Source organism: Eufriesea mexicana, unplaced genomic scaffold (genome assembly GCF_001483705.2).
Source record: "Eufriesea mexicana isolate 0111107269 unplaced genomic scaffold, ASM148370v2 scaffold4744748252, whole genome shotgun sequence".
NCBI classification, from domain to species: Eukaryota; Metazoa; Arthropoda; class Insecta; order Hymenoptera; family Apidae; genus Eufriesea; species Eufriesea mexicana.
Genome location: NW_016907863.1, coordinates 69,841 through 97,384, shown reverse-complemented (window position 1 = coordinate 97,384; position 27,544 = coordinate 69,841). Strand labels below are relative to the sequence as shown.

At 42.3% G+C, this 27,544-nt stretch overlaps 1 protein-coding gene across 1 annotated transcript in view; it reads left to right on the top strand.

Annotated features, from left to right (window-relative positions):
* The window catches only part of LOC108547679 (myelin regulatory factor-like protein), an 82,934-nt gene that overhangs the window by 1,217 nt on the left and 54,173 nt on the right, over positions 1-27,544 (top strand). The gene's annotated exons all lie outside the window — the stretch shown is intronic.

Sequence of the window (27,544 nt, the reverse complement as noted above, 5' to 3'; positions counted from 1 at the left end):
ATACGTATCAAAATAGGAAATTATCAGTGTTTCTAAAGACAGCGTTACTGCAGATGCAATTTATATTTATCCGTTTAGTAATTGCGCGCAGACAATGGAGTTGTTGAATTATTCAGTGATGTCGTCTAGTATCATTCATAGATCCTTCCTGAATCGCGCGAATCCGAGGAATTCTGTTTGCAAAATTCTTGGCTCGCTCTGATTGATCTCCAAAGGAGAGTCGTGTGCCTACGTGGATACATTTACCCTACTTTTGCCTTGACTGTGCTCCTCCCCTCCATGCTCGCGGAAAAACCGCCTTCGCATACCTGTTACACGTTTAGTTCAATGCATCGTGCTGCATCGTTTATTCGCGTTATTTCACTACGAATACCCCGCGGTGGGCTTCCATTTGCAACTAAAGCCCGTATAATTCGACGATCTCTTAATTTCGCCCGAGTCAACCGTACGAGGAATTACGCGAGATTAAAAGGAACATAAATTAAAGCCCATCAGGCATCGCGTAGATTCGAGTTGCTCCGGTAACGAGTATTCTCTGCGAGAACGATCGCGTTTTCTCTGCTACCGTAACAAATAGCTACAAATCGAAATCTCATGCAATTATATCTTACGCAAAGGATATTATTCCAAGGTAAAGTCAATTTAAACGAAGATTCGATAGATCGAATTATTTCCACGGTGCTTTCAACTTTGCCAGCGGTAAAATGCGAGCCGGTAGCGAAGTTAGGTTAGGTTGGTTCGTAAAATCCGAACGAATCGTAACGAATCCGAATAAGCATTCAGAGATGGATATTTCGATGGATATTAGAAATGGGTGATGGAAACGTTTCTCGATTCTCGTCGAATTCTCCGGTACCCGTGTCAAAAGGCCATGTCAAACGTTTCTCCGCGTGTTCACAGCTTTTTCCGAATAATCCTGCTCCAGGTTGGTGTTCTGGGTGCCGGGTGCATTCACCTGCAACGAGTGCACCGTAGCATTCTTTATCTGGGTCGGAGGTTGCAATGTAATGCCAGCTTCTCTCCGTTTAACTTGATCTTTCCGAGCACGCTCCCGCGAGCGATAAACAAGCGGAGAACTCGTTTATCCGATTACATTGAATTATTCGTTCGTGGGTAAATATGATTAAACACGGCGGGCGCAGTTAATGGCCGCGACCGGCAGGTTTCGCTCTATTCGTAGGCACAGAGTATCGAGTAATCGGTATATCCTCGTGTCCGAACTTTAAATCGTACGATTGTATCTAGTATGAAAATATAGGCTACATAAATGCATTCTTCTCGCTGATGCTTCTTCGTAATTGTTTTTAACACGTTGACTGCAACATGGTGGTCATCAATGACCGGTGCTTGTCTCCTCGGTGGAGCTATGGTGGTCACTAGTGTTCGGCGATACTAATTTTTTAAATTTACATTTGATTTATTCTAAGCATTTTTTGAAAATTTAAAGAACGTAGATAAATAAATAGTCAGTAATAATTTGCATATTGTTTGATAATTCATCGTTGTATAGTAAGAATAATGAAAATTTGATCGTGGTAGTCAAAGTGTTAATGGTTATTCTTAATTCTCACGTTAATTATCTCGAAGCGAGGTTAGGCGCGAGGTTTGTTAAAGATTCGAGAGTAATTATTATTCTATATGTTTGTAGCACGGTGGTATCTTTACGTTATTCATCCGACTTAAACATACCACCGTGCTACAAACATATAGAATAATAATTACTCTCGAATCTTTAGAAACCTCGCACCTAACCTCTCTTCGAGATAATTAACGTAAGAATTAAGTCGGATGAATAACGTAAAGATACCACTGTGCTACAAACATATAGAATAACAATAAATCAATAATTAATAATTACTCCCTTATTCATCCGACTTGGACATTTTGTCACTGTCTCGAGAGAAAATAGTCCAGAGCCTGAAAGAGTTAGGATACGAGTAACGTAAGAGTTTTGGTAACTCTTAAAATCCTTTCATAGGAAGCCAGCATTGGAGGACGATGTACTCGAGTGTTAATTCGAGGTGTTAATGACAAACGCGCTTTCCATCTGCTAACACCGAGTTTCATAAACTCGTTTGTCGTGCGTACGGCACGGTTCACAGGATGCCGGTAATCCCGCGGGAAAGGCTTAAGCGCGACGTCTACGATGCTTCCGGTAGCGATTCTTAGAACAAACCCAGCGAGAAGCTGCGAAAGGGATCACGGAATCGTAGAAAATCGGCACAACGATGGCTGTAACGCTAATCCCTGCCGATTCCAGATACTCTTCGCGATTTCTCGGCCAGATCGTTTCGTATTCGAACGATTTCACGTTCGGTTGGTTCGCGTAATAACCGCGATATGCGAGCATCGGCGGAAGGTTTTACTCGGAAAACTGTAGGAATAACAGGAGAATAAGAAGGAGAGGAGAGAGGCTCATCGATGCGCGTTCGCCGAGATCCGCTGGATGGATCGAGCTCTCTCGGATATTACCGCAATTCGTCGGTCTTTGCCAACAATTCACAGTATTCTCTGTGCCCGCCGTGACAGGCAGACAGTGAAAGTCGCGCGGTGAACGTGCTTTTCCGTTTATTTGAAATTAACGACTCGATACATAACCCGTGCATCATGAACGCGACTTGTGTTCGCCTCTGCGTCGTCGTCCGTTAATAACGTTTTAATTATTCTTCGAGAGACCGTCCTTTGTTCTGGTCATCCTTCCAGAGGCCATTCTTCGCTTTCGTCAACCCCTGGCTGACTATCCCTTCTTCCGATGATCGTTTGCAACGCTATCCTCCGTTTCGATGACCCTACCTTGGAGAAAGGACCATCTTTGATACTGACGATCGTTGTTAAAGAAAATATCGCACGCGAGAGTATTTTTCTCGAGATCCCGATCGTCTTTTCATGAAATATACTTTGCGAGTCTGTCCCTCGCGAGATGATCTTTCATAAGGCCATCTTCCGCGATTGCGTTCGCGTTGCGCGTTGGAGAACGGCGACTTCCGTCCAACTTCCTGGTGTAATACCTCCATTTAGCGAGTGTTCGCAGTTTAGCGATGCAAACGACGTGGATTTCGCGAACCGATGATCTCTCCGTGACACGATAACCGTGAAAGCCGCGGCTCTTAACCAGAAGGGGGGCAGGGGTACATGGAACGAAATTAGTATGGCTACGTTAAACGCAGCCACGTTCACGCGCGAACTTTCTTCGTTGCTAATTAATTCTCTCCGCGCCAGATTACGCAATCTCCTTCGATTCTTGCACGATCGCGGATTTCGAGCTCGAGCGATTTGACTTAAAAGGCTAACCGTGTCGCGGATCCGGAGAAGTAGGTAAATACCGAGTTCTCGCTATTCCCATCGCATCTGCGCTCGCGAGAGTCGGATGGCGGACCATCGGGAACATCCCCGTTGTACCCGTGGACGACGCAGCGTGGCCATGTGTAAAGTCAAAAGCGGTTTTCCTGATTTCTACGCTGCTTATCTCCGATCCGTGCAGAACGGCGCAACGACGCAAAATGAGCGTTAATGGCAACGTGCTTGTGCACGTGTACACGATCATGTTCCACCGTGTATCTACGCGCGTATGTAACGTACGTGGATGCGTCTATGCGGCAGCCCTAGCCGCACGTTTGCGCGTCTGCGTGCAGCGCGGCCGCACGGAGAAACAGGAAAATCGAATGGGAAATTCGAATCGAAAAATGACACCGATGTGACGCGATCCCGATCCCGTCGTTTCAAAACAGTCGATTTTTCAAGTTTCACGCGGAACACGGAGGTTATGAAACGTCGACTCTCTCACCGCTGCGCTGAATAGATAATCGGGACCGCTTGCTCTCAGGTGGAAGCGAGCTAGCTGGCTGGGCAGCCAGTAACGTACGTAGTAAATCACGGAGAAAACGAAGCTGGTTATACGTTCTGATGTTCGTTGTGTAATTACTGGAAATTCAGAAGGAAAAGGATTCCACGTCGTTGGTTTCCCTCGCACGTTTTTCACGTATTTTGGTCAAGCTTTGAGCTCCAAGTCCTCGGGGTATTTAGGCAACATCGCGAGCTTGTCGATAATAGAACGGTAATAAGTAACGTAGGTAGAGTCGTCGACAGTGACGATATTAGTATTCGTGCTCTTCTGGCAATTTCAATGTACATATCTCGAAAGGAATGGGATAAGGATGATTAATCATGGTCAACCCGGTAAAAACATTTCACCAACTTTTTCCAGTCTTCGAATTTTTATTTTCCTCCACTAGGGAGTCACGCTTCTTTTTTGCCACGGAGAGAAGAAGGAAATAGCGAATAACAAGGCTAGCTGGAGACTCGAAGCACACGGTATATAGAGAACGTTTTACCACGAGCGATAACTGTAAACTGGCTGCTAAACGCGAGAATAAATACCGGTCTTTATACTCAGTCATCCGAGTTGTTTGCTTCGTTCTCAACGAAAATCCTTGGGTATATCGATGAGAGAAAAGAAGAGGTAGATCCACGCGAAAATACTTTTTTTAAATGCGATTCTCGAGCGAAAATATTTTAATGCTAAGTAATTCTATTCGAAAAGTTCCTCGGAATGTTCCACTTTTCGTCGTCCATTGAGACATACGTGGTTTCTCAACCCTCTGTACTTTATCTTCGATCCAATATCACCGTAATATCTGCAGTATTGGCAATAAGTCAAAATTAAACTAGTATCCAACGATATTTTTCTGTTTATCTTCTTTTTTTGAGGCTCCTGTCAACCTCCTGATTTCACATCCCAATTTTAAATTAATTCGAATAAATGCGACAAAATTATGGAACAATTTCATGAATTTTATCCAGGCAGGAATATTCCTAGATACCAGAACCTACGACCTTTATAATTAAAAATTGGTACAATAGATATATCCATGTCATTTTTGATTAAATTTCCATCTTAAAATAGAGGCATCCACTTTGCCAAAAGCTTGGCCAAAATGGCTTCTGCACGGTTCCACTAACAAGGAGAGTGCAAGTCCTTTGGGTCATAGATTTAGTTGAAACTTTTATAGGTTTATAGATTTAGTCATCCAGTTCCAGAAGGTATATTATTCTAAGGGCAACTAATCAATAGTTTTCGAGATATTTCTGATTAGAAATTTATTATTGCCTGAATCACAGATTTATTTCGAATATTTATTAATTTTCATCTTAAAATAGAGGCATCTACTTTGCCAAAAGCTTCTCCAAAATGGCTTCTGCACGGTTCAACTATCAAGGAGAGTGCAGGTCCTTTGGGTCATAGATTTAGTTGAAATTTTGCAGGTTTGTAAATTTAATCATCTAATTCAAGAAAATATATAATTATAAGGACTGCTATTCAATAGGTTTTAAGGTATTTTTGATAAGAATTTTTTTTATTACCTTAATCACAAATTTATTTCGAATATTTATCAAATACGATTGTGGCCCAAAATTCCCACGCTGGTGGCAATTTTCGAATGTTGCCATTAGACCACAATGCCACTTGATAACTATCGATAACTATTCGGAAGAAATCTCTAGTTAAGGATAATAAATCCTTAATCATAAATATCTCAAAAACGAAGGACTTAAACTCTCCTTGTTAGTGGAACCGTGAAGAAGCCATTTTGGCGAAGCTTTTGGCAAAGTTGATGCTTGTATTTTGAAATAGAAATTTAACCAAAAATAATACGAATATATCGATACATTTCTATTGTACTAGAACTAGTTTCTAGGAGTTTCCTAGCACGATACAGCGAATAGGAATCTTTCTTCGCGTATATATCGTCTCGCAATGGCAACGATAGCCGATCGATCGATTATCGATCAGAGAAAAATATCGTTCTACGTTTCCATTCTTCCGCGGATGAGCGCATCTGTCGCTCTAGTTTCACCTTCATCGAATTTGTCTATAAATAGGGACGAATGGTAGGTAAGCTGTACCGGTAGCACTAGTTTATTATACTCCATATAGTAATGGCGGCCATAAATTGCAAACGGTGTCGTCACGAGAGGCAATTTACTACTTGCTACTCGCGCCCTTGTGTCTCTGCGAACGCAACTTTCCTCGATGCTCTTCCTAAAATCAATATCGAACGAATGCAAAGGGTCCTTTGCGAATCTGGTCATTGAAACCGGATGATCGACGGAACCCGTTATGAAAGTTCTAACCGGCAAGTTTGAAAGCTTGTTTCTCTACACGTGTCTGTTATATTTCTTTCTCCATGCGATTCGTCTAAGATTAATTTTACCGTATATTCCCCGATCGGGGATAAAAATGGATGCTATGCATAAACGTATAGGTCGTTCAAAGGTTTATTCACCTTTTCACTCCAGATTCGTCATTGTCACTCGTCATAGCCATGCGTCATGCTCGAATCTTTATCGTGCAATTAAATAAAATTATTCTTCACCTATCGAGTGTGTAACACGTACTTCGAGTATACTTCGAGTTCCTCGTTGTTTCATAATGACGTAAACTGGGCAAAAGTTAGATATTTTCTTATTTAATCTAGCCAGGACGAGTTGACTCGTCAAGAGTACATTCGTCGTAGAGTACTCGGGTTAGAGGCGAAAAGGTTAAAAGCTTCTCGAAACCATGATCAGAAGAAAAAGTTAGAAATTTTAGAAAATTTCAAATCATCCCAGAAATTTGAATATCGCTGGAACGGATCGAGACCAGTTATGCTGGGCATCATCAATCACGTACTATTTCTTTCATCATCGACGTGTCGTTTTCAGGTTCATATCTAAACCGTCCCGACGGTTCACCTCGCGATTTCATGCCGATCCACCGTTACACGGTGAATTTTATTTTCCACCCTCGTGCTCACCTACTATCATCCACCCCCAGGCTCTCGCGGTTGGAATCGCATCGATCGACCGGGCGAAGTTTATTTTCGACAACGGACGCACGCCAGCGACAATAAAACCATTCGATCGCGGCCGCTTATCGGCGATCGGCGGACTTGAAGGATGAGTTATGGGACCGGCTCGCGCGACATGGCCGTCCACGAAAGCACCGCGCAAGCTGGAGGTCGTCCTACACCACCCACAACAGCACATTGGTCGGCGGAAAGCTCTATGGTTCCGCCTTTCGTCGGAAAGCTCGGGCATGCGCCAAGCTTCCGTGTCCTCTGCGTGCGTGCGCGCTTCAGGCCACCTCTATCGGCCCTCTTATTATTGTTATTATTGTTATCATCCTGTCCTTTCCCTTTTTTCCCTCTTTCCATCCTTTTTCCTTTTTTCTTCGTCGTTCGTTTCGGACCGCTTCCCTACCGCCATGCGATCGCGACCTAGCATGAACAACCACAATCGCGACGGATATAAATAAGGATGAGACACGAACGAGTATTTTGTCAGCAAACGTTCCCCGTTCTTCAGACAAAGATCGTAGATAGGTATATACGAAGCGTTTCCATTGTTCGAGGGACCTATTTCAACGATAAGCCTCAGCAGAAGGAAGATGTTTGGGAACGAACATGGCCGACCGCCGGAGTTTGTTTTTAGGTTAGGTGGTGCGCCTTTGTTTCCAGGTTTTGTCTCATTGCGCTTATTGTTACGCTAATCGCTTTATTAATCGCACTCCGGCTACGGTGTTCGAGCTTTCGTCTTGGAACGGTTAATCTGGCACCGGAAGTCGGGAGATTTAGGTTAAGATACGTCGAGTTCCTCGTTGTTTCATAATGACGTAAACTGGGCAAAAGTTAGATATTTTCTTATTTAATCTAGCCAGGACGAGTTGACTCGTCAAGAGTACAAAAGGTTAAAAGCTTCTCGAAAGCATGATCAGAAGAAAAAGTTAGAAATTTTAGAAAATTTCAAATCATCCCAGAAATTTGAATATCGCTGGAACGGATCGAGACCAGTTATGCTGGGCATCATCAATCACGTACTATTTCTTTCATCATCGACGTGTCGTTTTCAGGTTCATATCTAAACCGTCCCGACGGTTCACCTCGCGATTTCATGCCGATCCACCGTTACACGGTGAATTTTATTTTCCACCCTCGTGCTCACCTACTATCATCCACCCCCAGGCTCTCGCGGTTGGAATCGCATCGATCGACCGGGCGAAGTTTATTTTCGACAACGGACGCACGCCAGCGACAATAAAACCATTCGATCGCGGCCGCTTATCGGCGATCGGCGGACTTGAAGGATGAGTTATGGGACCGGCTCGCGCGACATGGCCGTCCACGAAAGCACCGCGCAAGCTGGAGGTCGTCCTACACCACCCACAACAGCACATTGGTCGGCGGAAAGCTCTATGGTTCCGCCTTTCGTCGGAAAGCTCGGGCATGCGCCAAGCTTCCGTGTCCTCTGCGTGCGTGCGCGCTTCAGGCCACCTCTATCGGCCCTCTTATTATTGTTATTATTGTTATCATCCTGTCCTTTCCCTTTTTTCCCTCTTTCCATCCTTTTTCCTTTTTTCTTCGTCGTTCGTTTCGGACCGCTTCCCTACCGCCATGCGATCGCGACCTAGCATGAACAACCACAATCGCGACGGATATAAATAAGGATGAGACACGAACGAGTATTTTGTCAGCAAACGTTCCCCGTTCTTCAGACAAAGATCGTAGATAGGTATATACGAAGCGTTTCCATTGTTCGAGGGACCTATTTCAACGATAAGCCTCAGCAGAAGGAAGATGTTTGGGAACGAACATGGCCGACCGCCGGAGTTTGTTTTTAGGTTAGGTGGTGCGCCTTTGTTTCCAGGTTTTGTCTCATTGCGCTTATTGTTACGCTAATCGCTTTATTAATCGCACTCCGGCTACGGTGTTCGAGCTTTCGTCTTGGAACGGTTAATCTGGCACCGGAAGTCGGGAGATTTAGGTTAAGATACGAGAATTTTGGAATACGCGGTCGAGCAGCGAGATGATCGAAACATGCCGCTTGTCGGGATCTTGTTTTTAGATTAGGTGATTTTTCATCGTTTCGTGTTCACGATCACGAGGTACCATGTTTGATCTCTCCTGGTTTAACGATTAATCCGTAACTAGAAACAGCGAGATTTCGGTTAAGATACGTAAGTTTTGGGATATTCAGTCGGATACAAAGATGGCCGCAACATGCTGGGCGTCTGGATCTCGGTTTTAGGTTATGTCGCTCTTGCTTGTTTCGAAGTTTCGTTCGCCGGACTTATCGTTACGGTATTCTCTTTATTAATCACGATCGCGAGGCGTCGTGCTCGAGCTTTTGTAGCGGAACGGTTAATCTGTGACCGGAAGCCGCGAGATTTAGGTTAAGATATGGAAGTTTTGGAATACGCGATCGGGTACTAAGATGGTTGGAACGTTGCAACTATGAGATCGACGAAACGATACGTTTCCGTGGCTGTTCTCGCTTGAAGGAAAAAGCGGATCGCGGGTAAAAATGAATTCGCCCATTTCGTGACTGCGACCCGGATTTCCATGAAAATCTCAGTTATTTGCCCGAGCGGAAGTTAAATGTAGAACGCCGCTGTTGACGACATCCTCGTGCTTTTTTGCAATACCAGCAACGCGTGCACTTTATTCGCGCACGTATGCAAATAGGGGGACAGGTAGCGTGACACGCACCGCGATGACAGCCGTGCAATTACGGAGATTTTGACACCTGATCCCTGTTTACGCACGAAGGGTCGTTGATCACGAGTTTGCACCCGGCTCGAAGACAAACAGGCAGGTCATCGCGATACGCGTGTTACTCGCATACCAAACGACAGAGAAAATCGTACTTTCCCGATAATTATCGACCATTCGATATCAACATAGTTGTCGCTGCTAGATTTTACGTGTAACGAGAAAATGAAACTAGGAGAAAAAAATCGCTAAAAAAAGCCTTTTTAAAACCTGCTAATTTATACGTATGGTGATTAATAGAATTTAAATGAGATGGATACGTTCGCTGACCTAGATCATGAAGTGTTCGTACTCCTAGGTATTAGACTCGGCGTACGTAGATTACGCTGGGACAACAAGGTATAAAGTATAGCAACGCTTTCACTTTTGAAAATAGATTTCCCTGAAACCAATGAAAACGCCTGGAATTTATCAAGAACCGAGGATATTTACGTAAACGTATCTCTACAATGTATCATCGATGTATCGCGTATCTCTAACCTGTCCATAAGTAGCTTATTTTTATACAGGATTTTTGATCCGCTTCTTCGCACGTTTTACATCTTTTCGTAATAAATCTCTTTGCTTAATCCTTTCGTCCATCAGAAATTATCTCGACGCATAAATTTCCAGCGAATATCTCAATCTCGACGTCTCGCAGCATACATAGTACCCGTACATCGGTCTAGGACTTTCACGTATAAAATTCTCGGGTGTACGAATCGAGATAAAACCACGAAAATCTGCTAATTTACCGACGAGTACGATTGTTCGTTATTTGCGAGGGGTAGGAATTATGCGTGGAACAAAGCTGCTCTATTTCAATACGCCACAGCTAGTTCCCACCGCCTAGGTACGTTCCTGCGTACGCACCTGTGGGTGAACCTGTTCGCCTCAACTGCACAAAGCCTGTTTACAGCTATAAAGTTCCCTGGGCTGCTCCCTTAAGCTGCCAGTGTACACGTGTACCGCAAACTCCGTGGCCAGGTATAGGTGTACCCACGAGGAAGCGTCGGTGTGACTCCTTTTCTGGACGGAAGAAAGGGGACGAACCAAAGGGGTGGTTTGTTTAATCGATGCCACGACTCTTTGATCCCGTTGTGTCCACAACCACGTCCCGTACGCTTTCACAATCACGCGGATCAGCCACAACAGGCCTTTGTTTCCTTTGCATGCCACCCGATTCGTGAAAGTAAACAGCGGTCTATTCCTGCAATGGGTCAGCGAAAAATTCGCTTCCGCGGTTATTTCCATCCTCTTCCTTTCGATTATTAGTTTTCCATGTTGGCACTTGATTCGTGCAACTCGGTATTCCCGATCCTAGGTCCATTATTCGATTGGCAGTGGTTTGCTCCTCGACTCCGCTGTCTTCCTTTCACGGTCTCCCGGCGGATTCCAGAAACAGTAGCTCGTTCCAATCTCAAGATCATCGTCTACTTATGTGCACCGTCACGATGCATGAATTAGAAAGACTGTCTTGACGGTGGATTGACGGGGATCCTGAAATGGAGAACCGAGAGATCTCAAGGATACGCTCTCGCTGGCTGAAAGTCGCTTCGGTCTCTATGGTCTCTCAAATACGATTCGATACGATTACACGCTCCGATGTGTCTCCTTTCAACTGACGTAACGTGACATTTTTTCAATTCCCAGTTTTTGCGTATTTTGCATTGCTAATTGCATTGTTCGTTGTTAATTCCTCTCTACCGTCGCGTCTTTGTGATTTTACGATCCTGCACTTCAGATTCTATATACCTCGGACAAAGTCACGTAGCTGGGCATATAGTGTGCGTTATCGTTGGCTATGTAAACGTTCCGCAAAAGGATTACCATTGCCTGGCACTCGTATCAAACAAATTGTCGTTGCACAACTTTGGGGCAGTACGAGCTAGTATAACGAGACACGAAAGTCACTAACCATTATGACGGATAATGTTCTCGTTGCTTCATACGTCAATTGGTGTAATAGCACTAGAAATGCCATCCGACGAATCGATTTGCGAAAGATATTCGCGTTTCAGCGCTCACTATCTAGAGTAACGTTACGTTCCTTCGATCCTACGTTACGTCGAAGTTAACGCGTCTTCGAGGAACGTGTTAATTGTTAAACTCTGCCAATCGTACGTCGAGACACGATTGGAAGGTTGATTATTCCGTGGAACGGATGGCTGCAATTACAGGCGTTTTAGGAATCAGAATTTTCGTCCATGGAACTTCATTCCGATTACCGATTTGGTATCGCGGAGACTGGTCGTTCTTCAAACCGATCAACTCCAAAAATAAATAGTGGAAATTTCTTCCAAGTACGGACGATTAATCTCGGTAACAAAATTTCGAGAAATTTGGAAGGTCCAGTTCCAAGGTTGGTTATCCGGTGGAATGGATGACTGCAATTACAGATGATTTAGGAATCAAAATTTTCGTCTATGAAACTTCATTCCGATTACCGATTTGGTATCGCGGAGACTGGTCGTTCTTCAAACCGATCAACTCCAAAAATAAAGAGTGGAAATTTCTTCGAAGTACGGAGGATTAATCTTGGTGGGAAAATTTGGAGAAATTTGGAAGATCGAGTTCCAGCTTCCAGAAGCAAATCGCTTTGGGCTGAGAATCGTAGAATAATCGAGTGTATTTATCCAAGCGGCCATGTTTAATACCGAAGCCTGAGACCTACGCGAAATAGAGTCGGAGGAATCGATCCGTGGATGAAGTGGATCGAGACGATCGAGGAACGTTGTTCAGACCGGAAGCTGGCGCGAAATAATTAACGCCTTGACAGCCGATTCTGGTAACGAGTGTGGGAGGCAAAAAGATCGGTTAGCGTTCGTCTCCGGCGAAAGTCGATCCAAATCACCGAAAGTTCTATCGACCGTGAAATTGAACGAAGAGGTGATAAAAACGTTGGGGTAATAAATTCCGTGAACACCGGTTCCATTGGACAGCAGTTCCGTCGATGAACCCTCACCGATTAATCGGCCGTTCGCGAGGAAACTTTCCAGTTTAGCCTGCTAGGGGAGGGGTGGATCATTAGCGTACTTTTAGCGGGACGTTTTATTCTAATAAAACCGCCACTCGAGGCCTTCGATCCAGCACGATTTTCCTATTCGTTCTCATCGCGTTTTCTCAGACCTACTGTCTCCTCGCCACTCGATTACGCCCACGCACGAACATCTAATTTGGTATTACGTCAAACAGGGCGGTACGCGCCATTTCCGGGTTAGAAGTCAAAGTCATTCGTCGCGACGCAAGCGTTTGCCTCCAGCTAAATCCACCAGCGATTCCGTTCGCCATTTTTACACATTTTCCCGCATCTCGCGAATTTTTCATTTCCACGCGATCGTCGAAAATTTTTCCATCCGTGACAGATTTTTCGTGTCTCCAAGATCTTCGAGTATTCGAGGCTTTCAAGGTATTTTAATGTATCTTTGATAAATTCTAACGATTTTTAGCAAATTTTACGACTCTTTTTAATTTTTAACCGATTTTTAGCGAATTTAAACGATTCTTCCGTGGCTTTCGAATTTTAGAATGACCCTCAGAGATTTTCCGATTTGTAATTGATTTTCGACGAACGTGGATAGATTTTTGATACATCTCGAAGATTCGAAAGGAATTTCTAGCAAATTTTCGCACGCTCCAATGGATCTTTAATGAGCTCCAACGAATTTTATTTTTATTTTTTTATTTTTAATCGATTTTGAAGGAATTTTACGGTTAATTGTTTATTTCCTATGGAATGTTGCTGTAACGGGGAATTTAACGTAACCTCGAAGGTTTCGCAAACGTGGCTGGCCGTTGTTGATTTAACGACGATTCGCATCACTCGCGACAATGCCGAGTATATACGAACCTACTCGGATCACGTATTCATACGTTGATAAATGTCCATTCGCGACTCGTTTCTCCTTCTTTTCTTTTTCTGCTATATTTTTCCTTCTCCCTCTACGTTGTTGCGACAGTTCCCTGTAGGTTTGAACCTTCGCGTGGGCGTACACTGAATTCCGTTAGCTCAGAATGAGCTGGTACCTTTTGATCTTTTTATTGTCGCGTGAAGTTGTACTGTCGAGTGGGCTTTCTGATATTTGAGTAGGTATCTTAATCGCTTCGTGTATACTCATGAATGCGAATTAGCATGATTCTTTCCTCTCCTCCGCGAGTTCGTATAAATCTTAATTACTCTGTAATTAATGCTCGTAATTGTCATTCTTATTGCCTTTTTAACACGATCATCGTTACAGCGATTACGATTCGAGAACTATCGAATGTACTGATAAAAAGAAAAATTAAACGAAATAATATAACTACGTATAAAACGGTAAAAGGTTAATGAAAATGAAAATTCGATAAAACTGTTTTTAAATCATAAAATTAAATCTTAAGCGTCTGTAATTAATGCTCGTAATTGTCATTCTTATTGTCTTTTTAACACGATCATCGTTACAGCGATTACGATTCGAGAACTATCGAATGTACTGATAAAAAGAAAAATTAAACGAAATAATATAACTACGTATAAAACGGTAAAAGGTTAATGAAAATGAAAATTCGATAAAACTGTTTTTAAATCATAAAATTAAATCTTAAGCGTCTGTAATTAATGCTCGTAATTGTCATTCTTATTGTCTTTTTAACACGATCATCGTTACAGCGATTACGATTCGAGAACTATCGAATGTACTGATAAAAGGAAAAATTAAACGATATAATATAACTACGTATAAAACGGTAAAAGGTTAATGAAAATGAAAATTCGATAAAACTGTTTTTAAATCATAAAATAAAATAAGAAAGATATAGTCTGTCGCGATGCAGAAATCTGTCAGAATTCACCTAACACCGTTACAACCTGCACCAATATTTCGAACCTCGATCATCCATAATACAGTGAGATCGTATTAATAAACCTCAATAAGAATTTTTATTCTTAATTTTATTGTTCACCCTTTGCACTCGAGAGGTGCCTCTCAGTCACCATTTAATCAGATTCTAAAGATCGTTGTTAATTAATTTCTCGAGTTTAAAATTGCCCAACGACGCGTGGAATATCTAGGTAAAATTCTACGTCTTCCAATTAATTTGCATTTCTCATATACTATTTTGAAAATATCGTCGACATTATGGCAGAAAGTCTTCGAATTACTATTTTCCTGTAACGAGAAAATCACCGAGTGCAAAGGATTAATTTCGGAATAAAATAAAATTCTTATTTTCGAGTTTTCCTGCGATGCGTGCTGCACACGATTGACTGTCGAAAAAAGATGTTCCTTCGAAGCTTTAAGCAAGGCTTTTATAGGCTGTATGACACCAGCCATTGTGTCATTCAACCTAGCTTCGAGGAACCAATTTTATCAATTTTCCTCGAAGCAAAGATAGATCCCGATGCAGGCAGACACCGTTCATATAAAGGTTGCTCTCATGATAACCAGTTTACCTATCCAAACCTCGAAAGAATCAGTCAACCATCCAGCGAGATTGACCCTTTACTGACGAGCGCCGCATATATACGTTTGGCGGAAACCATCAGTTTGGTCGAGGAACTCGTATATGCGTTCGGCGAAAACAACCGATAGGGCCGAGGGACTCATAAATGTATCCCACGTAAAAGCGTTACTATGGCCGAGAAACACGTATATGCGCCCGCTGTTGCAGCCCTAGGACCGCATGTCCTAAGTTAAATTGTGGACTGTTTTGTGTCCTTATTGCTAACATCGCTGTGAACGAAAATTGCATTTAAGTAGAAATGAGCGCTGGTAGTTTTGAATGACTATGGCGGCAGCGGCTCGAGCCCACGGTACATACCCCAAAGGGTTAACACTGTTCCTACCATAACCGATAAAATAACCGTTTTTTGAATTTTGATTAGAATTTTTTATATACGTAACTGTATCGCCCTTAAGCTTCACGACTTTTGCTAAGATATACGTATATTACATTCTTCGACATTTATTTCTTTTTTATTTTTTATTTACTCAGAAAAAATTGTAATCTATCTAACCAACCGAATGACCAGTCGCGGTAGGTATAGTGTTAACACATTGTTGACCAGGTGACGAGTTAACTCGTCTTTTCCTGCCCAAACCTTGTTGACCGATGACGAGTTAATTCGTCATTGCACTTGCATTATCCATTTCATTGTTACATAGTTTCTGTGTAAAATTGCCGGTCAACAAAGTGATAACCCTTTGCACTCGAGAGGCGCCCTTCAGTCGCCATTTGATAAAATTTCGGAGCTCGATATTAATTAATATATCAAATTTAAAATAACGTAACAGTGTGCGAGGTATCGGAATTAAATAATTCTACGTGTTAATTATTATACGATTTCTTATTTGCTGCTCAAAAAGTATCGTCAGCTTTATAGCAGAAAATTTGTCAACTCGTACCCTTCTTTCGCCAAAAAATCGTCGAGCGCAAAGGATTAATATTATTATTATTAAAAATATATTCTACCGACGAGAATTTAATTTCGTGGATGTACAATAAAATTTACAACTTTCACAACGTGATTGTATTTTTCAGTATAAGTTCTAACATTCCTCGTTCGGACGAAATCTTGTGCTAACAATGGTCCCATTTGCAAAGGGTTAAGACTCTAACGATATCTCTAACGATTGAAGAATTTAACCGCTTGTAATACGATTTAATGATAGAAAATTGTAGATTATAGAAGAATAAGATGAAAGGGTTCGTACACCAGTTTGTCTCTCCAAACCACGAATCCGAAATCACGTTGGTACCCCAACCTGCGAGGAACTCTGGAAATCTAGCCTGGAATCCTCTCCAAATACACGAAGCCAAATATTCCTCTTCGAAACGAAGCCAAAGAGGGGAGAAATTCGCGATACGCGTATTACCATGAAATTACCAGTTGCCATATCGTACGGGATGTTCGGAGTGCCCGGTTCGACTGGTTGCTCGTTTGAATAAACAGATTTGGCGGATCTGAGAGACGCTCCTGACGCGCTAATCGCGGGTTGTCGGCTGAATACACGACGGCCAGGCGACATGGCGGCTCGCAAACGTGCCACGGCGGGTTTACTACAGTCGGTCGTTCTAGATTTTCATGGGAGATTGTTTATAATGCAAGAGAGAGGATGTGTGGACTACTTTGCGAGCCGCGAGTCGTGCCGCGAGTCGTGCCGCGATCGCGGAACGCTTGGACGTTCCACATGCAGAGAAGAGAACCGGAGGATCGTAAAATGTTCTAGGTACCTCTCGCAAATATACGGCCACTTTGATGGATATTTGGTAACGATAATAGCGTCACGAGGACGACGATGGTTTTATAAAAAAAAAAATATATATAAAACCAGAAAAGCCAGGAAAACCTTGGTTTCTTGTGACGTACGGGAGAAGTCGAAGTTTAACCCTTTCAGTGCCGAGGGTACCTATGCGAAGTTAACCCTTTGCACTCGAGAGGTGAGCTTCAGTCACCGTTTCATCAAATTTGGAAGATCGATATTAACTCTTTGCACTCGACGATTTTTTGGCTAAAGGAGGGTACGAGTTGACAAATTTTCTATTATAAAGCTGATGATACTTTTTGAACAGTAAATAACAAATCGTATAATTAACACGTAGAATTGTTTAATTTCGATACCTCGCACACTGTTACATTATATTAAATTTGATATATTGACACTAGATTTATGGAATCCGTCAATTTGACGGATGGGTTGCTCCAATTGTACGATGGTGACAGAACTTAGTTAACTTATATTAAGACTGTTAATGTTGAAATTGTTTTTAAATTAAACTAATCGTTAAGAAAAAGACACGTGGTTTCCTTTACTTGTCAATTTGACAGGTGTCAAATATGTAGGAATATTGTCGTTGACACTTTTCGCAATGGAAGCGAACGACGATATATCATCTAGCACTAAAAGGGTTAAAGCTTGATAGCTGATGACCGAATCTTTATTAGGATTTCGTGGATTTGTATACAATTTGGAATAGAGGTCGTAAGAATAGAGGTTGGTGGTAAGAAAATACAGCTGTCAAAGCTCTGTTTTGACACAAGAGTGTTATCGCACCGTCAGAATAGCGTCGGAGGAATAAGAATTAGCGATAGATCGACGACCGAAAGCGATTTACTCGTTAGCTCTCTGAGAAATCTGCTCGCGAATAGCTTCGTGTTATTAGCGACAAATTAATGGCGGAGAGGGATGCCAGGTTTTTGCGCTGCTAAATTGGATCGTGTATCTAGAAGTGACGCATGGTAGCGGAGATGATAAATCGGCGATCGGGAACAATGATCGTTACTTTCTTGCCACCGCGATGCAACGTAAATTCAGCGCCAGTGACAGATTAATCGCCGAGGTAAATTAATTTGAATACGCTTGGATTCTCGGTTATGAACGAACGTTGCGCTATGAAATATAAGTCTCGGGCATTTTCTCGAATAACAGTGCGGGAGGTAATTGCATCGCGAGGATCGTAATGGCTCGACCTGTGCGCGGTCGCGATAATAGAGATTAGAATCATTGCGGCTGATTTTTCTTTTACCTGCAATTTTACCAATTAACTCGCATCCTGGGAAAAATAAGCATACGTCCGGATAGCGACTGCGCGAGTTCCCTGTCCCATCTTCCAGCTCGCGTTCTTCTCCATCGTGTAAACATCGCGAGCGCGAAATCATTTGCCTTGGACAAATTATTTGGATCTCCGAGATACTTACGTGTCGTATTAAGTAGGTTAAGACGACCGTAAAAGGTCGAAGTCTAGCGTAACGACTGTGTCAGTGATGATTAAGGATGTCTGGGATCGTGATACGTGTGATGCATGATAGTTTAAACATCGTGGATTTTAGTGTCACGAGAGGCTAGAATCAGGGTTCTCTTTTCGAGTGCTTTTGGCTTGGGACAAGCACTCGTGACACTTTCGAGTAATGTGGCTTTTTAAACGGACGAGTCGAGTTGGTTTTGCAGTTTATTCCACCTCCATGCTCAGCTGCCGTGGATTATTTTATTATAGTATCGCGGTATTGAAAATTGGAAGGAAGATGTTGGGATTATGGGTAAAAAGAAATAGCTGTCGGTATTTTAGAATGTGAGAGGAGTCTTTATTTGGATGGCGTCACCCTGTATCAGGATCTATGTTTGATTCGAGAAACCATCAAGTCTATCAATTTTCGAAGTAGGACTGAGTGACGCATAGACTGGGTCGTCATAGGACATAAGAACCTGGCTGAAGGGCTCGAGGGCACACTTTCGACAATCCATCGTCTGCATCACGCATCTCAGAAGACTCATGCCTCCGCACACTTGTACCGCCAGGGAATAAAATATAATCAAAGTTAAAAGTTCAATTTCTATAAATTCGATTCTTTATCTCAATAATTATCTTTATTCTCTCCTAAGGAAGGTATATCTCGAGTATTCTGACTGTTCACGTAGAGAGTCAAAACTAGAGTGAAGAGAAAGGGTATGCGATTACAGTTCGTCTTGGTCCCCCTAATTCTTATCTAACGTGTGAAATAAACGCTTCACGCATTCCCGGAACCTCCTCGGCGCATAGTTTAAAGATATATCTATTTTTCTTGACAGATTAATTTTTGTATATTACATACCTTATTTTCAATAGAAGAAGAATCAATGGCTCTTCCGGATTATTTTTAAATTTTCCTGGGTTTTCGCGATACTCAGGCCGTAGTATAGTGGTCCTTGGAAAGGAGAAATCGGGTTGTTTCTTGATTCTTTTTAAAAAATTAGGAAGGGCAGGGACCGACGCTCCTTCGGAATATTTTCAAATTTTTCTGGGATTTCGCGATACTTGGATCGAAATATAGTGATTATTGGAAAGGAGAAATCGGATTGTTTTGGAATTCTTTTTTAAAAATTAGGAAGGGTAATGATCGACGTTCTTTCGAAGTATTCTTAAATTTTCCTGGGTTTTCGCGATATTAAGATCAAAGTATCATGGTCCTCCGAAAAGAGAAATCGAATTGCTTTTGAATTCTTTTTAAAAAATTAGGAAGGGCAGGGACCGACGCTCCTTCGGAATATTTTCAAATTTTTCTGGGATTTCGCGATACTTGGACCGAAATATAGTGATTATTGGAAAGGAGAAATCGGATTGTTCTTGAATTCTGTTTTAAAAATTAGGAAGGGTAATGATCGACGTTGTTTCGTAGTATTTTTTTAATTTTCCTGGGTTTTCGCGATATTAAGATCACAGTATCGTGGTCCTTCGAAAAAATCGGGTCGTTTTTGGATTATTTTCAAAAAATTAGGAAGGGCATCGATACTCTTTCGGAGTATTCACGACTTTCGATTCGAAACTTAATCTCAATGTTAACGAGAATGCACTGCCTATCGCATCTCCTACTCTAATTACCCCGGAAGCGTTGCATGATGTATGGATTTAACAAAGCGACGTTATGATTAATATCACATATTAAATTAGTCTGCAAAGTGCACGAAGAGAACCGAGTTTCGAGCATCAAGGAAATATCAAAACTAATCTGTACGCTTCTCAGGGGACAATTCCAGTTTCTTTGATCAGTTATCACGAGGAATAGTCACGTGCTGGATGACAAAGCAGCCAGAGCTTTAATCAACGCACCGTCATCTTCCACGATGAAAAATATCGCAAATTGCACTTCTCTTCGGGTTCGCGAGCAACGAAATGTCACGTATGCGACGCGCGAAAATGACGGAAATCGCGATTCGATAATTTTTGTCGTCATTTCGGCGCAAAACGCTTCGACCTGTTGAATTTTACTCGGCACAACGACACGTTCGCAACGGTAATACGAAAACAAATATTAATAGCGTAATTACCGCGTATATCTCGGCTAGAATCGGAAACGCCGTGGCTTGGGAACTCGAGCTTCCGTCGGTTCTCGTAGAGTTCACGTGCAAGCGTAGACGTCTGGTGCGTATGCCGAAGAAAAATCTTTTCAGCGAAACCACTTCTTGCAGCCATTTCGTTCTTCTATCCTTCCATCCAACCTTCTCCGTTATTTCCATTAAAAAGGAAAGACCGAAAGAAGCAATTATTTATTTATTTACTTCTAAACGGTCTGGAAGCCCTTTGTGTACATAGCTGTGTAAACATAAATTTGCACGCGATACATAAAAGAAACAGAAGAACAAAGGTTTTATAATTTCTAGAAAGCCTGTGTATTTGTAAAATCTTAAAATTATCGCGTAATTGCGATATTTCGCAATTGACGTTTCAAATTTTGTAGGGAACCGATAAAGAAGACGATGTTTACATCTAATGTACGAGTAATTGTTAACCCTTTGCACTCGAGAGGCCCTCTTCAGTCGCCATTTGATAAAATTTCGAAGATCGATATTAATTAATATATCGAATTTAAAATAATCTAACATTGTGTGAAATATCGAAATTAAATAATTATACGCTTTAATTATTATACGATTTTTCATTTACTCCTCAAAAAATATCATCAGCCTTATAGTAGAAAATTTGTCAACTCGTACCCTTCTTCAGCCAAAAAGTCGTCGAGCGCAAATGGTTAAGATGCGGTTTATCGGATTTCGTTGACCGTATTTCGTTTTGACGTTATTGACATAGAAACATGATGTAGTTGTAAGCTTATTGGTCGGTGACCTGTTCTAGCAAAAATGGACTAGCATTTTGACTGGGTTGGTAGTTCTAGTGTTAAGCTTATAGACGCATGCGCTGCTTTGCCGTGTCTTCTCCTTTTTGGATATATCGGCAGATGTTGGATGCGAATATATATATTTCTTACCAATGAAATGGGCATGGTTCAACCAGCGGGGAAGTCAATTCGCGCTTGACCCTGTGTTGGCTTAAGGGGTACGCCCGGGGAGGAACCCGATATTGGCGTATTGCTCTTGGGCCACTTCAGGTCTGGCTTGGATATGAGATCCAACCGATGGTCTACATATTTCTAGCAACACTCGTACATCCTTTGCCTCGTACCTCCTTTGGCCGCCATACCCGATCCTCGTCTGCACCTCGTCTGACAGCCATCGCAGGTAAATAAGAATAAACTCGTTCGAAGCTTGGATCGAAAGTGAGGAAAAACACTGTATAACGGTAGACGATGTTGTTCGTTCACGTTCGTGGAAATGCACGAGTCGTGTTAATCATTCTCCGTACCGGTGGTCTTAGGCAACACCTTCATTGATTGCTATCGCGTTTGACGAGGATGCACCAACACCTTGGTGTCCCTCATTATCTCGACGACGATTAAATTCTTTAAACGTTGTGCACACAGACCATTGTCTGTTCACGAAACGAATCACTTATCTCGAATATTACGTGATCAGGCTAGAGGTTGTCGGGCAAACGGATATTCAGCTGGACCAATGAAAGCGTCGTACGAATCGCATGACGGTGAATCAGGCCCCCTGTAAACAATACGATAGCGATCTTTATCTCGTTTGAAAGTAACATCAAACACCGGTCTTTAGAAAAAGATAATCTCGTTCGACGTTGTTTGATTCGCGGCTAATTACGTTTGCAGAGAGAACCTCGTCCGTTTCAACCTAATAATTAGAGTCCCGATGGAAGATCTAGTTTATCCGCTGCTAGACTTGCTTCCAGCCACTCGTGCAATCTTTTATTAACGTCGAACACTCGTCGCTGTTTGCTGCCTTTTCGCAGACCATTGTGTCTTTCATCCTGACCTCGCCAGACGGATACCTCAGCTAGCGACACCTACTTAGCTCTAGGAACACGGAGTTACGGGTTCACCCACGTTTCTCACCTCCTCTCTTCGAGAACGAGGTTTAAATATCTTAAACCCTTTGCATTCGAGAGGCGACCTTTAATCAGAGCCTAAAAATCGATGTTGACTGACATATCAGATTTAAAATTACCCAACGATGCGTGGAATGTCGAAGTAAAATAATTCTACGCCTTAATTTGCGTGCGATTTCTTATTTACCGTTTTAAAAATATCGTCAACTTTATGGCAGAAAGTCTTCCAATTACTATCCTTCTGTAACGAAAAATTCGCCGAGTGCAAAGGGTTAAGCGGTCTTCGAGCTTTAGATCTAGGTTCCTCGAACTCGGACGAAAGTAAGAAGCAAATTCCCCGACGACCTTCCGCGCAACAATTTCACGCAGTTGCAGTAAATATAGACTATATATTATTCCGAAAACGGTATTCTCTCTCGGCACGATTTCTTCCATACCATCGGAGAACTCTATGTCCCGACCATGAAAATAAGTAGAAATAAATTATAGACGGTTGAACACAGTCTTATTAGCATAACAAACGCCGCAAACGATTCCGAACGTACTACTGAATAAGTCTTTTCACGCCAGCAGATTACTATGCATAAGCATGAATAACGAAAATCTATCGCGTCTCGGAAATAGGTAAAACGGAAATCATCCATGGTGTCCAGAGTTGATAAAAGGAGTCGCAGGTTTATTTTCAACGAATTCTCCGAGATATTTAACCTGTTAACAGTTTATCACGTGACAGCCATGGGTGTGATAGATCATCGATTACTATAGACGGATTACTAATTACTAACAAGATGTAAAACTGTTGCAATTCCTAGGACGGAATGAAAGCGTTTAGCATGCAGGGAAGTAACCGTATTCAGTTATACAGCAATAGATATATTATTTGTTGAAAATAAGATACGTCTTAAGGTATTGTAGGATAGCAACAGAAATCGCGAATCGGCTATTGCCAACAAAAACAAATTGTAAACCGATCGATATCTTCCAGAAGCAAATCGAAAAGTTATTCTGTATAGCAAAATTAAGTTGCGTGACTCCTCTACTGGGAGGTTTAGCGTAGGTTAAGGAAAGCATAAAAAGTGTGGTCCTTGACAACCAAAACAGAGTCCTTTGAAATTGGTTGTGACCAGCACAAGCGTGAGTCGCTTGATGTTGGAAAGAGAGTTTTAAAAGAGTGCGTCTTTGTGTGTTTTCCTCTCGTTATCGTGGTGTTCTTTCTCTAAGTTAAATCAGTTAACGAGTTTTGAGTCTGTTTATTCCGTTCTTGTTCTTTCGTGAATTTTCGGTGTCTCAAGGCCAGTTTTGCCATCCTACAGTATATAGAAAAATCAGTCTCTTAGGAGAAATAGATATATCTTTAAACTATGCGCCGAATCCATGGCGAATCCGAATGCGGGAAACCAGGACGAGCTGCAATCGCATACCCTTTTTCTTCAAAACTCTGGTTTTGTCCCTCCACGTGGACAGTGAATTCGTAATTTTAGCACACTGTGAAAGGGTCAAGCAACCGGGGTTAATCTTTTCTTCATCGCGTACCGGTAATTACGATCCGATTTCTTCGTGACGATCGATTCTCCCGCGGATCGATATTACTTCGTCGCGTTTGCGCACGTAGCTCACGTGTCGCGCTGGTATTTCACGTGGGCGCAGCGTTCTCCTCTTGCGACCACGCATTCTCCTCGAGATCGTTCCACTGGCTTAAGGCCGACTTACGCTACTGAAACGGCTCTGCTTAGACTGTGAAACTTCGTGCGCGATAACGGGGCAACAGAGTTAGTACAGATGAGAAGATCGAGAAGATTCTGAGAAGGATTTAGAGACTTGGCAAGGTGTCCTAAGGGAAGTACAGTAGCGTCTGCTTCGGCGTCCGGGAGTGCATCTTTGGACGCTTACTGGGGCAGGTGAATCCTTTAAAGCTAGTCGAGGAGAGGAGAGATGATTGGGAAAAATCGGTGTCAAGTTTTGTAGACAGTTCATCTGGAGCGGCGCGTTCGAAGTTCAATCGGGACCGAATTAACTTTGAATTAGCGCCGAATTAGCGCCGAATCTGTTACGAATTAGCTCCGAATTAGCTCCGAATTAGCTCTGAATTAGCTCCGAATTAGCTCCGAATTAGCTTCCAATCTGTTCCGAATTAACTCCGAATCAACCCCGAACCTGCTCCGAATTAGCTCTGAATTTGCTCCGAATTAGCTTCCAATCTACTTCGAATTAACTCCGAATCTGCTCTTAATTAACTTCGAATTAACTCCGTATTAACACCGAATCTGTTCCGAATTACCTCCGAATTAGCTTCTAATTAGCTCCAAATCAGTTCTGAATCAGCTCCTAATTAGCTCCGAATTAGCTCCGAATCACTAACACTGGAAGAAAGAAGTGACGAATTTGAGATCGGTGTAAATTTTCTTTCACGGTTCATCTCCACCTTCCTCTCATTTTCAAGATACCTCTAGACGCGAGTACCACTGTAAATCGTATAATCGGTACCGAATTATATACAACTCGAGATTAGTTCAGAGGCCGAAACGACTCGAGGTACAAGCCTTTCCGTTTTCTCTTTGGATAATTCATGAATTACAGAAGTCGATAACATCTTTAACCTGAACTGGTTTGTACCGCTATAATTATGGCTTAATGTTGCCCTTCTGCGATGTACACCTCACGCCAGGCTATGGAGATCATGAAAGCTCGTCGGCAGCACAATGGGTGGCGAGTCGAGGATTAATACAGAACCAAACTCCATATCCGGGCCAATGAGACCGAGTTAGTGAAAGTAAACAGATGTTCGCGAAAAATTCACGTGATAGCAGTAGACAGATCGTGTATGGGTACCCATATAAACAGACTTTCGGAATTATTCTCGTATGACACTGTTTGAAAAGATAAGTTTAGTTGTAAAGGAAAATCAATCTAAGATATAAGGTATGAATAAACAGTTTATAAATCTAAATTCCGAGAACGAATGTTTATATAAACATTCGATAAGAATTGGGGGTTCAGGTGAACTATGTCATATACCCTCTCAGTCTCTTTACAGCAGCACTCAAAGACATATATACTTCCTCGAGTAATAAAAAACTTTAATAGAAAATTTTTATAATTTTATCAATTGGCGACTGAAGTGTGCAAACTTGACTCTCGAGTGCAAAGGGTTAATAAAATTTCGAAGCTCGATATTCGTTAATACATCAAATTTAAAATAACGAAACAGTGTGGGAGGTATCGAAATTAAATAATTATTCTATGATTTTTTATTTAGTGCATGCTTTGTAACAGAAAATCTTTGAACTCCTATTCTTCTTTAGCCAAAAATCGTCAAATGCAAAGGGTTATTAAATATCTATACAGTTTTTCCATCGTTTTCACTGGCTACTATACTATACTATAGGTTTGCGTTATAATTCCTTAACACACTCCATCGTGGATACCAACTTTGTATTCTTTCTCTCGTTCCTTTCCTTTCCTGGTCAACTCGTCGAAAAAAGCTTGGAGCAAGTCCCCAAAAAATTCGCCAAAAATTCGCCAAAAATGCGAAAAAATTGCGCGGAAAATTTCGCGAAATTCGACGCGATCTGAGCGATCGTACGGACCAGCCTTAACTCCATCGCCGATAGAACGAGCTGAGCCTTGAGAGAGCACGCGGGCGTTGGGAAAAAGAGATTTGCATGCACGCGGAGGCGTGAGTTCCTCGAACGGAGTTCTCCATCGCCGCGAGCCTTCTCCTAAGTGGATAAATTCGATGCAGTTTTCTTACGCCGTTATTGGCATTAGCGTCGCTCCGGCGGAGCACACCGGGCTGGATTTGTATCATCGTAAAAGTGACGCAACCGGTGAAAGCCGGGACACCCAGGATTCCACGAGGTAAAGTTCAGCGAGCGTATCAGTGTGGGAATCAGGCGACTTTTCTACGCTTCAACTATGAGAGGTACGCATCGATCACTCGCTCCTCCGTGCTGTTGCAAGGTGACTATGGCCGTGGATAGCCGCGTGGATCCGTGGAGAGCGATCGGCCGGTGCTGTTCGTGAACGGTGCTCGGGTTAGGTACAGCGGACCTAGACAGCAGCAGATGCATGGGAATCGGACGATCGAGGGGGATACCCAGTGAACTTTTTTTTAAACGAAGATTGTTTATGCTGGATAGAAAGTCGATACTGTAATCAACGTGTCCTGGAAACCTTAATGAACCGGCTACATCGAGATTATCCTCCCGGTAGGACGTAATTTATACCTGGGAGGCTCTGATCATTTCAGATGGACTAATTCGTGTCACGAAGGTGCGATTTCTCTGTCATCCATTGTTCCTCGCACGAAGAATTCACTTTTCATCTTTCGTTCTTTATTTATTTAGTGTCGTACGTAAGAGCCGTGTTCCCCGTTTGCGTTAAATATATCGGGTTTGTCGATAACGTAATCGAATATAAATAAATTTAAACGTTATTCCTATACATTGTTCTCGAATATACCATTGTATATCGACCATTTTCATCTATTCGTTTATTTATTTTGTATCGTACGTAAGAGCCGTGTTCCCCGTTTGCGTTAAATATATCGGGCTGGCCGATAACATAATCGAATGTAAATGAATTTAAACGTTATTCCCATACATTGTTTTCGAATCGAATTCTCGAGTCATCTAAAATAGATAATTCCAATTAGCACGTAATTTAATTTCAGGGACCTATTAGGATTATTAATCGAACTAAAAACGGGGACGCTATTTATCGTAAACATTCGACGCTACCTATTGACCAACTCGATATATCGTATTTGCGTATTATATAATAGGTGTAATTTAGTTAGGATTAAATTAGCTAGTTTTCGTTGGTCGTAAAGCGAAGATTTGAATCGCACCTCGATCCGATAGCTCCGCTTTCATAATCGAAGTGATTAATACGAAATGAGAGAGGACCTCGTAAATATCCTGCGAGAAGCTCGAATCAGTCGGATTGGTATGAATCCGTTAATAAATATCGTGACGAGCCGAGACCGCGTTGACGGTAAACACGTCCATCAAATTTTCTTCCTTGACAGCTACCCGATTCGTAACTTCTATTTTTACTAGCCAACAAATCATCCTGTGCAACCGAGAAGGAGAACGATCGCTGAATATCGTGATCGTGGAACGGAATACGATTTAGGAGAAAACAGCGTGGAAGGCTGCATCGGTTCTCCCCAAGGATCCAAACACGGCGAACGTGCACGGAATTCCTCTTGATCCCTTCCCTTTCAACGACGGCCGAAAATTAGCCGAGAGAAAAAGGCCATCATTGTCCTCTTCTTCGTC